Source organism: Biomphalaria glabrata, chromosome 6 (genome assembly GCF_947242115.1).
Source record: "Biomphalaria glabrata chromosome 6, xgBioGlab47.1, whole genome shotgun sequence".
NCBI classification, from domain to species: Eukaryota; Metazoa; Mollusca; class Gastropoda; family Planorbidae; genus Biomphalaria; species Biomphalaria glabrata.
Genome location: NC_074716.1, coordinates 30,626,370 through 30,638,673, shown reverse-complemented (window position 1 = coordinate 30,638,673; position 12,304 = coordinate 30,626,370). Strand labels below are relative to the sequence as shown.

The 12,304-nt window shown below is 31.8% G+C and overlaps 1 protein-coding gene across 3 annotated transcripts in view; it reads right to left on the bottom strand.

Annotated features, from left to right (window-relative positions):
• The window catches only part of LOC106076991 (DNA ligase 1-like), a 43,709-nt gene extending 32,257 nt beyond the window's left edge, over positions 1-11,452 (bottom strand). For 2 of the 3 annotated variants that reach the window (XR_008778408.1, XM_056032236.1), the window contains exon 1: positions 11,332-11,439. The gene's annotated coding sequence lies outside the window, so the exon portion shown is untranslated. Of the gene's footprint in view, positions 1-11,331 lie in introns of all 3 variants that reach the window. The other variant, XM_056032234.1, reaches the window with a different exon arrangement.
• Between the last annotated feature and the right edge of the window lie 852 nt (positions 11,453-12,304).

Genomic DNA, 12,304 nt, shown 5'->3' with positions numbered 1-12,304 from the left:
TTGGACGGTAATGTTACTCTTCCAGATTTTTCACTTTGTTCATGACAGCGGATAACAAGTAGGTTTTTATTTTTTTTTTTAAATACATCCTCCACCTTTTTTATGTTTGACACTAAATATTTGAATGAGTCAACTTCTTCTAAAGTTTGACCATTCAACTGTATGCAACATCTCGTACTATCTCCACCACAAGCTAGTATTTTTCAGCACTGATTTCCATGCCAAGTGCAGCATTCAGTTTTGAAATAAGATGTATCTGCTCTACATTTTCTTCAATGAAAATGTTCTCTGCAAACCTGAGATTGAACATATTCAACTCTACGGAGTTCCTTAAACAAACAATTTAACATGACAAAATGTATGAATAGAAACAAATGATTTCAGGGTATGAGAGTGTGGAGAGGAAGTTTGATTTTTTGTAATATATATCTTTGCTTTTTAAAATCTGTAAGGACCATGAAAGTCACGGAAATATTTTACTTTCTTAAAAAGAAAATCACCCATAATAACTTATTATTACATTTAATAAGCACGTATAGGATGCATAAATTACTTGTGCGTCTGGTTGTCTTTTAGAAAAAAAAAAAAAAAACCTATGTGTTTATTTTTCATTTCAAAATTAAAGAAAGCACATTCCATAAAAATACATGAACACACAAAAAGAAATTGTGTTCAATGTTGTGGTCAACATTGTCGAATATCCTCTCATGACTTCGAAAAGGTTTAATGGAAAACAAGGAAAGTGTAATGTACATGTTCCCCTTTAAATCTTGAGGCCAATATGTAGGTCTTGCTCAGTTGACACATCATGGGGCTATAAAATAGCCTTAGTACCGGAAGCACCATCTAACATCAGTATGAGTTCATAAAAGGACACTTTCATACCAGTACACTTTATTGCCAAGTAGAACTATAATGTTGCATTGGAATACAAAACTAGATCTAGATCTAAATGTGTTAAAAATTAGAAAAATGGATCATCTTCTTATATAATACAGACGTTACTTCAAAAAAGAAGATGATTACGTCCTACGGGTCATGCATTTTGTCATGCATATTAACCAATGACTTAAATTCTGCCAAGTCACTGGTTTTCCTGGCTAGCTCAGGCAACCCATTCCATTTTGTGTCTGTTCCAGTTTCTTAATGTTTTCTTGAGTTGAGGGGTCCCAAACGGAGGATGCATATTCTATTATTGGCCTAACCAAGGTTTAAGTAACATTTTAATTTTATGTTCTTATTTGATTTATAGAAATTTCTTTTAATAAATCCTAACGCTTTGTTTGATTTTTTTTTAGTTTCATCAATATGTGGATTCCATGATAGTTTTTCATTTATTATAACACCTAGGTATTTTGCGTTTTTAGTCTGTGATACTGGTTTGCCATGAATAAGATAAGTGGAATTAATTTGTTTTAGTTTTTTTGTTACTCTTAACAACTGACATTTTTCTGGGTGGAAAGACATGCTCCAATTTGATTCCCATTTCTGTAATTCATCTAATTCTCTTTGTAAAATATCTGTGTCTTGTGTTGTTTTTATTGTTCTATATATTATGCAATCGTCTGCAAATAATCTGACTTTTGTTCCTGAACTAATGCAATTTGGTAAATCATTTATGTAAATTAAAAATAGTAGTGGACCCAAGACTGTACCTTGAGGTACACCTGAGTTTACTGTTATCGGTGTTGATTTAGAGCCATTTATTATTACAGTTTGTTCTCTCCCTATCAGAAAGTCTTTAATCCACTGATGCAGTGGACCATTAATGCCGAAATATTTTAATTTTTTAAGCAAACTATGGTGGTGAACTTTGTCAAAAGCCTTAGAAAAATCTAGTAAGATAGCATCTATTTGTTCACTATTATCTAAACCTTTTGAAAAATCATCAATTAGTCCTATTAGTTGTGTTTCACATGATCTATATTTTCTAAAGCCATGTTGGTATGGTGTGAGGACATTATGTTTGTCTAAGTGGTTTATGATGTTGCTACATATTATGTGTTCTAGGATTTTACATGTGATGCTGGTAAGTGATACTGGTCTGTAGTTCCCTGGGTCAGATTTTTCTCCTTTTTTAAATAGGGGGGTGACATTAGCTTCTTTCCAGTCCTTTGGTACTCTGCCCTGGTTAAGTGAAGCCTGAAAGAGTATTTTGAACACTGGGGCTAGCTCATTACTTAGTTCTTTGAGTAATCTAGCTGGAATACCATCAGGTCCAGAAGCTTTATTTGGTTTGGTGTTGGCTAATAGTTTTTGAATTCCATTTTCTTGTACTACTATATCTTCTATGTTGTCTACTTGGTTCAAATTCAGTAATATGTCTTTGTCTCCTGGGGCTGAGAATGCTGATGCAAAGTATTTGTTTAGAATGTTTGCTTTAGTTTCATTATCATTATGTATTATGTTATGTTCATCTTTTAATGGCGCTATGCCTGTTGTTTCCATTTTCTTAGACTTAATGTATGACCATAGGTTTTTGTTGTTATCTTTAGATATTACATTGTTTATGTATTCACTCTGCAGCTGTCTGCTTACTTTTTGGGTTAAGTGTTTAATTTTTATATACTTTTTGTAAACTCTTTCTGCATTAGTTTCTTTAAATTTTCTATAGAGGTTTTCCTTCTGTTTACAAAGCTTCTTTAGTCTATTATTAAACCAGCATTTATTTATTTTGTTTGATGTGTATTTAGTTGGTATATGATTTTCTATAATGCTTTTAAGATGGTTTTTAATGAAATTCCAGAGGTCATCAACTGGTTGGTTAATGTCTTTTTCTAATAAGAATGTTTGTTGAAAGTTTAGTGCAGCTTGGTGTAGTTGTGTCAGGTTACATTTATTCCAGAGTAAGATTTTTCTTTTGGGTTTTGTATTGGCTACTGCTTTTATCTGACTGTGTATTTTTATGATCTCATGGTCTGATAGACCAGGGATAATTTCATAATCAACTACTAATCCAGGTCTGTTGGTTAAGAAGAGATCTAATGTGTTGTTTAATCTAGTTGGCTTTTTAATGATTTGATCTAAACTTAGGTTGTGTAAAGTTTCTATGAAAAGCTCATTTATGTCCTTAAGGTTTTGGTGTTTATCTATGGTTAGTGTTTTCCAATTTATATCAGGTAGGTTGAAATCACCCATAATCCAAAAAACTGCATTTTTATTTGTCTCTTTAAGTGTAGTAATCTGATTACATAGTTCCTGCATGTATTCTAAACTAGAATTTGGTGGTCTGTAAATGCTGCCTATTATTAGGGATGTTGAGGTGGTATTAATTTTACAAAATGTTGATTCTACATTTTTTGAGTTAGGTAAGGTAATTTCTTCTGCTATAAGAGTGTTTTTTATTGCTAAAAGAACTCCTCCATGATTATCAGCCCTATCTTTTCTAAAAATTTCATAATTACTATTGAAAATTTCTGCATTATAAATTTCAGGATGCAGCCAAGTTTCTGTTTCTGCAATTATGTCTGGTTTCTCACATTCTAATAAAATTTCTAAGTCTGCTGTTTTGTTCCTAATGCTTTGAAAATTTATAACTAAGGTTTTAAGGTATTTTGGTATTACTTCTTTAGTAGGTTTGTTTAGTGAGGCTGTTGTATTAATTTTAGTAGATTTAGGTTTAACAGGAGTGGATCTGGCTAGTGGTTGCACCATACTACAACAGTATATTATGTAATAAACATCAAAATAAAGACGCATTGTACAAATATGGTGAGGTTTTCGATATGAGAGAAAAAAGAGGGAATTTTGATAAGGCAGCTTGGATCTAGTTGTAAAAAAAAGAAAACCCACTCTAACTCTAAACTTATAGTATTGATTCCTATATAAAATCAAGCCTAGATCTAGAGTAAAGCTGACTTGGTATCGAACAAGTTAAGCTGAATTGCTGCGTTTTTTGCATTTAAATTGTTACAGCACCGAATTGATTAGACCTAATTTAAATGTCTAGAAGCTCGTCATCCATTTGTCTATGAAATTCATCATCATCATCAAACTCCATTTGAGTGATGGCTTGAGAAGCTTAAATCCTCTCTTGCAAAAGCCCTGGACAGAAACCCTGCTGTCTTGCGTAGTGCGTACGTGTCACCATACAGGTCGAGAATTTCCCAGACCTGTCGGGCGGAGATCAGCAAGTCTGGGGCAGTCAAACAGAATATGAGGCACGGTTTCCTCTTCTTCCCCACTCTGGGGGCACAGTGAATAGAAATTTAGCCATAGACGTGAGAAATATGAGCCAACAGGTCAGTGGCCTATCCTGCACTGTGCTATAATAGCTTGCTCAGGCCTGGACAGCCTCCACCACAGGGAAGTGCGGTCAGGGCGCCTCATGCGCTCCCAGACTCCACTGGCATTTTGGGACTTGTCCCAGCACTCAAATCTATGAAATTAGATTTGTTGCCATCTGAAAACAAAGAGGGTGGCGTATGTATGCCAAAGTGAATAACTCATCAAACAAATTTTTCTCAGTGACTACGTATTTAAAAATTTCCAAAATGGTACATCTTATTGAACACCCCTGTCGTGCGCAAGTGAATTTTCTTTGTGTTTTTATGTATAGGAAGTAGTTTGTATTGGGCATGATTTTTTGTCAAGAATATTGTGTGTTTACGTCACACTTAGTTCCCGAATTGTTCTTGTAGCGGTTTCACAGTTTCCCCGTTTTAACGGTATGTTAAGTACATAAATGTAGTAATTAGGTTGTTATTTTGGTACGGGTGTCGCTAATGAAAAATATTGTGATGATGTGTGTATTTATAAAATTACCAATGCATTATTTAAATATCCATGATTTGTACATGTTGGAATATTGCTTATTTGTATTTAGCTTTATTATTAAATATTGTTCTTGTTGTTCAGTTTGAATGACCATTTATTCATTGTTTAGTTATCAATCAACTTGGTATACTGCTTCTCGTTGGTTATTGCATTAGCCTATTTAGGCGGGGAGCCTGGTCAAGTTAGTAAACCCCTAGATAACTTGTAAAACCCACCCTAACAGCCCCCCCCCCCCCCCATAATTTTTATTGGCTTAAAGGGAAACTCCGATGGTTTTTCAAATTTGAGTTATTGACATATTTAAATTCTGCGTAAAAAGTTGTAATAGCAAACATTTTACCATTTTGTATTTAAATGCTTAGAAACATTTATATTTAATAAATTTGTCAGTAAATTCTTGACATCTCAAAAAAAAAAAAAAAATGGGATTCTTTGAGATTTTGTTTTAAGCTATTTCATACGTCACTTCCCTCAACAATAGTGAAAGAGAAACTAGATTTAACCAATCATATGGCTTCATTCTTACAGTAGCTGTTAGGCTTAGTGACGCCTAGTCCAGAGCTATGATACAGTTATATATATAATATATACATGTATAGATAGATCCTAAAGCATTAGTATAACCAACTTGAGAAAAAAAAGTAACATTTTCATCTGAATGATTCGAACAAGCTGGTCAGTGTAAGGCAAGTTGAGACTACATGTAGTCGGTCATGACAAGACAACCAAGCAATAGTGTTTGTTGTGTGTTGAGTGGTCTGGCGAGAAAATACAGACTGCAGTGGTTAGTCAAGCATGTAAATCTACTTTTAATACGCATTTTTTTGTTTGCATACAAGATCCTAGATCTAACTTCATAGACGAAGATATATTTCTTTTACGAGAATGTAAACTTTGCTGTATGGTATCCCGTTATACAGAAGTCAATAGATTAAATTAGTAGGCTAGCGTGACGTCACATAGAAACCCGGTGAAAGTCTGACTGTTTTGGATGCGCATGAAAATTATGTTGGAAAAACATCAATTACTAAGTTTAGCAAATAAAAAAAAAAAAAGAATAATATATTCATTATCTGTAAATCAAAACACTTACTATATCAAAAATTGTCAAAACCATCGGAGTTAAAGGGAAACTCGGATGGTTTTGATAATTTTTTATATTGTTTTGATTTACAGAAAATTATTCATTTTATTTTCAATAAGTGATGTTTTTCTGACACAATTCGTGACATCACACAAACCTATTAATTTAATCTATTGACTTACTGTACATTGAAACCCATAGTAAAGTTTACAATCTCGTAAAAGAAATAGATCTAGGTCTAGGCAGTTAGATCTAAATCTCATAACTATTAACTATGGCAGTGTGTATTTTCACGCCTGACCACTCAACACACAACAAACACTATCACTGGGTTGTCTTGTCATGACTACTTGTAGGCTAGGCTAGCCTTACACCAATCAGACACACAATCATTTTACTTTTTGGATCAGGAAAGGGTGTAGATGACAGTGATGGGAAGAGACTGAAAAAATTTTAGGAAATTTTGCACACCTTGTTTTTTAACTGGCCTGTTGCTGCGACTTAAAAAGATGTTGCTGAATGTATAAAAATTATGAAGAATCATTTTATTTAATATTATTTCATATTTTCTTTAAATAATGTTGTATTACATTATAATTAAACTGTATAAGCTTTACTGCACACATGCACACAAAATGCATGCAAGGCACTATTGTTTGTACATATAGATGAGAGGAGTAAGCTTTTTGCAGATGCTTTATATCTGGGTCCAGGCAGTCTGAGCATTCTATAATAGGTAACTAAAACTGCATATTGAGGCTTCCTATTGTGACTCTTTTTCATGCTGATACAAGTTGTTTACAAGAAGTGGATCTCTACTACACTGGCCTTTTAAAGCATTAGTAACGATTTGTTATATATAGAAATTTTTTAAAAATCTATCTATAATCTAGATCTACTTAAACCTAATAACTTGGATCTAGTTCTCTAGTGACTCTAGATTCAATATATTACTATTATATTCTATCAGACTTATACTCAATAACTCACTATAGTAAGAAATAAGCAAAATTCTATTTTTTTTTTTAAATATTGGGTAAAAATTTTAGGAGAGTGGTCACAATTTTAGGAGAATTCTGGCAATTTTTAGAAGAATTATAGCAGACTTTTCATTTTTTAGGAGATTGTAGGAGCGCTACGAACCCTGAATATATCTATCTAGACTGATTCAAACCACTCTGGTCACTCTAGACCTAGAGCCCTAGACTTATAAGACAATACGATAACACAAGATTTAAAAAAAAAATAGAACTTTAAATGTGTCAAAAGACCGGATGTGCACATGTTCAAATCAAAATCTTATTTGGCATTCTTCCAAAAAATGGAAAAATAATAAAATCGGATTTAAAAAAAAAAAATATTGAGGAAAATTTTGGATTTTTTTTTTATAGAAAATTGATCAGAAGTAATTTTCGGAATCCCGAAATTTTCTCTAAATTTCCATCACTGAGATGAATAAGTTACTTTTTTTTCTCAAGTTGGTTATTCTAATATATGAGTGTTTCTCCAGTACTGGTGACACATAGGTATTGGCTCACTAGAAAGTCTATAACTCAAAAATTTCACGTAGAAATGGTTTATCTATAAATTGTGATATTTTGAGCTTGAAAGGTGCATTGTGGAATTTTAAAATTGTAGAAAATGTGTGAAATAGTGCACAAAATGACATCTTTTGATGTAACATGAAATACCAGGCTTAGGTTGAAGTAATATTCTACTAAAAGCAAAGATTATTCAACAGACCTTTTTGTTGAAATAGGTTAACAATATAATGTTATTGCATTATCTATATCTTTTTATTTAAAGTTACTTTGGTATTACTTAGATACTGCAGTAAAAAATGTGTCACAGGTGCATCACATGGTGTCCCACTTAACTTGAAATTTTAAACCTTTATCAATTGTAAACAAAGAAAAGGATTCTGCTCCCAATTGTGTTTCTGTTACTAAAAGCATCTATGAATAATTTACACAGTGTAATTTTTCTTAAAAACTGTAAAAATTTATATAATTTTAGTAAAATAGCTCTTGGTGTCCCAGGTGAAGCACCTCAAACGCTCTTAACAAGAAGAACAATATTTTTTTAAACAAAGTTATTAATGAGATGGGAATTACTTAATGGTATCTCTAATACTGCTTAGTACACAATAAGCTCCATTTTCTTGCGAAAAGGCTACATAGTAATTAACAGGAGACATTAATAGACATGGTGTCCCACATTTTTTCATTGTAGCACCCGAAACGCCTCATGTTGAATGATACCAGAAAACCTCAGAGATCTAGATATAAGTAGTTTTCTCACCAAAGTTTTGAATTATAATAAGAATTAAGCTTATTATTCTCACGTTTGATCTAAAATACATTGAATACTATTTTTTAATCTAAGTTAATGTAAACCTTATTGTTTTATCATTGTCTGTGGTGCTTCACGGGACACTAAACAAGTCTTGATCTAGATAAAGGTCTTGTTTAGATTTAAATCTATTCTATATTTCAATTTATATGTAAATCTAGTTTTGGATCTTGTTCTTGGTGCATTGAAAGTCAGAAAGCTGCTTTAGTCTATGATTAGGTCATGTTTGAGGCAGTTATGTCTAATATATTTTTAAATGATTATTGAACACACACACACAAAGGTCTAGTACATTCATTTGTGATTATAGAAAACTATTTTGTGAATCATTGATAAAAGAATAATTGGTTTACAATGTATTTACAGACTTTTAAAAAATTGTATTTCAGCATGTATTAACAAAAAAAACTATATATTTCATATTGGTGTCCTGTTGTAGCACCCGCAACATCTTGTGATATAATAGTTATGTTATAATAAATGCTTGAATTATTGTTGAGATATTGCAGCAAATAATAGCCTATATATTTAGCTACAATGCAAGTATAGCATAAATTCTATTTCTTATAAAAAATCTTATTTAAAAAACTTTTACCAGTAGTGTTACAGGTGCTACGGTGTCCCATTTTTTAAATTGAGCGCAAATATAACGTAAGTGCTCAAAAACTTCAATTTCTCTAACTATCTGCTTAATACAATATTTGACTAATCTTGATAAAACTTGGCAGGAATGTTCCTTGGGTACTAACTTAGATTGTAGTGTATGTATTGTAGCCCTAAAACAAACTTAAGACCTTAAAAAAAAAAAAAAAAGTTGTCTGACTCTTTTAAAGCTATAGTATTTATGGATCTAGGCCATGTTTACAATGTTGACATGAGAAAATATCAAAAGGATTTAGACCTAGATCTAATTTTAAGAAATACACTTTGCGCAGATAGTTTTTTACTTTGACACATGAAAATACAACAGAAGATCCATTGATTTCATTATATAATAATCATAACCTTCAATTTTGTGTTTCAAAAGCATTTTTTACATAAATTAGTTCCTTATATCTGTGACTACAGATTTCCTGACGAACATTCTTTCATTAGACAATACCGCAATGAATCACGTACTAAAAATTAATTAGTTTAATTGTTTACTTTATAATCCCATTCATTTAACAAATCGGGTAAACCCGATTTAATTGTACTATTAATCTATCGCTCTTTTTGTTTTTAATAGATATGTATGTATCGGCTTCGGGTAAACCCATTTTCGCAAAACTAATTTTATTTTCGTAGCGAAAGAGAAATAACTTGAAAGGATCATTAGCTATGTTTAACATACATGATCTAAATCCAATCCACTACATTAGTAAACACAAACTTAGACCCGCAGGCCGTGGGTAATGCCAGGCTAGTATATATATATATTGTTATAACTCTGCTATGCGCACCACCGCCGTTCAAGATAGTGCAGAAGGTGCGCACTTCTAGAAACCAGACTAGGAAGGATGTTTACACTAGAAAGAAGAATGATTTCCGCCCAAGTCTAGAGCTGAGATGAAGATGCTGTACTCAGGGCAGATGTCCTTTGTGTTTGTCATGTCTCCGAATAAATAAATGTCTATGTCTCGTTGAGTTGCCTCACTTAAGTTATTACTATATATATATATATATATATATATATATATATATATATATATATATATATATATATATATATATATGATATAACTGTGCCATAGCTATGATTTAGGCCATCACTAAACCTAACAGCCACTGTAAGAATGAAGCGATACAATTGGTCATTGGTTAGATCTAGATTTTCTTTCAGTATTGATGAGGGAAGTGACATATACCAAGCCTAACAACAAAATCTCAAAGTCAAAGAACCCTGTTGTTTTTTTTTTATTTCAAGAATTTACTGTATAAATGAAAATGTATCTAAGCATAAAAAAAAAGTAAAATGTTAACTATTACAACTTTTTACTATGCAAAATTTAGATATATATATGTTAATAACTCAAATTTGAAAAACCATCAGAGCTTCTCTTTTTTTTAAATGGAAAGCAAAGGAAGTAAAACGTAATGTATAATGTTCTTTCAATGCAGAAACCAAATATTTAGATTTCTAGATCTTGCTTGGCTAATGCATCATGGGGCTAATACAATAGTCAATAGCCTTATTACTGGAAGCACCCAAATTCATGTCTATGGGTTCAAAAAAGATGCATTCATAATTCATACCATTGCACTTTATCACCTAGTAGAAAAATGATATTTATAATCTTGCAAAGGCAGGAATACAAAAATGTGTGTTAATAAAGCAGACAAAATAGTTAATAGATACCATAATCATAAACCTGAATACTAGATCTATATATAGTAGATCTATATAATTATATACAACAATATTTCTGTAATAACCATGAAAATAAAGACACGTTGATAAAAATACAGTGTCAGTATGTAAGTTATTGATAAATCATTATAAGGTATACTATAAAATTAAAAAGAGGGGTGTTTGATAAGCCTAAGGCAGTTTACTCAAATCTATGATTATGATAGACTAGAACTTGAAAGTCTAGTCTAGCCTAACTGTAGGTCAGAGTTTAGAGTTTACTGTTTAGTAGAGCTCTACTCTATACTCTATACATATACTCTATTTCTAGTCTAGAAGTAGAAGATCTTCAAAAATGATCTTGTCATCTTGTATCAAAGTAGACTCAGGGACTTAGACTGAGTGACTGACTCTGACTACTGAGTGACTGAGTCCGAGCGATCATGATGATGATCTAGACCTCACCTAGATATCTAGATCTAGAATCTACATCTAAAGTAGACTAGATCTAGATATCTATAGATCTAGCAGCCCTAGGACATTGAATCATATTCAATCATATTGATATACAGTCTACACTTCTATTGCTAAAACTATATCTAGCTCTAAGACTCTAACTGTACTCTAAGTCTTCTCTGATGATTCTAAAATCATTCATGATCTATTATCGATAACAGGCTAAAATGTAGACTAAACAAATGATGACTTTAATAACTCGCTGGAAAAGAATATCAAATATTTATATTAATTTTAACAACGATAAGTTTATTACAAGTTATAGAAATCTTACCTTCAATAGCAACCGAAGCTGATTTCTTATATTTACAAAAAATGTGATTTACCGGTGATAAACGCTATTGTTTAGAAAACAAGATTGCCGCCATTAAAAATAAAAAAGATAAAACATTTCCGCAGTTGTCAAAAAAAGTTCAATACAATAATAATTGTTTAAAAAATTGTTAAACTAATCTAATAAAATTAATAAATCGCAAAAACTATAAAACATTTCAAATTACATTATTTACTATTTTATTTTATATATTACGTATATGATGTCTGCGGTATTACTACGCATTTTGCTGTAAAGGAAAGATAACAACATGTTTTGGAAGTTAAAATATAATTTAGTCGATTGCCTCCCCCGGGTCTAAGACTTCAACAAAGTATTTTTTTAAAACTAATTTATACAAAGCTGATATCAAGTCTGTCTATCTAATATAAAGTTTTACACGTTTTTTCTACCACTCTCAATCTAGGATCAAGAATATTTTGCACAATTATTTCTTTTACATGCCAACACAAGAATCAATAGTAAAAAAAAATATTCACTAATTAATTAACTGACTATTGGTAATATATTATTTTGTTTGATATCTCGAACAAAGGAAAGAAATTTTGCTTGACTGATACGTATTATACGTTGAATTATTCCCCTTTGTTGTTTGTAGAAAGAAAAGTTTGTAAATACTATAAAAGCTATTTTCATAAGCAGCTCGCTGGCACAGTGGTTACCGTGTTGGCTTGAGGAGTCTGAGGAGGCTTTATCCCTCGAGTTCGAATTCAGGTCGCTCACATTTTTTATAAATACATTTAAAAAGCGATCACCCAGATTAAGCAGAAGAATTTTGGGGTAACCCTTTGGTACGATGAGAAATTCTCATGCCTGTTGAAAGAGCCAAAAAACAAAGATTTACTGCAGCAGGGGTAAACGACCGTATAGAAAATATGAAAAACATGCATATATGTAACCCTGCCGGACCAAG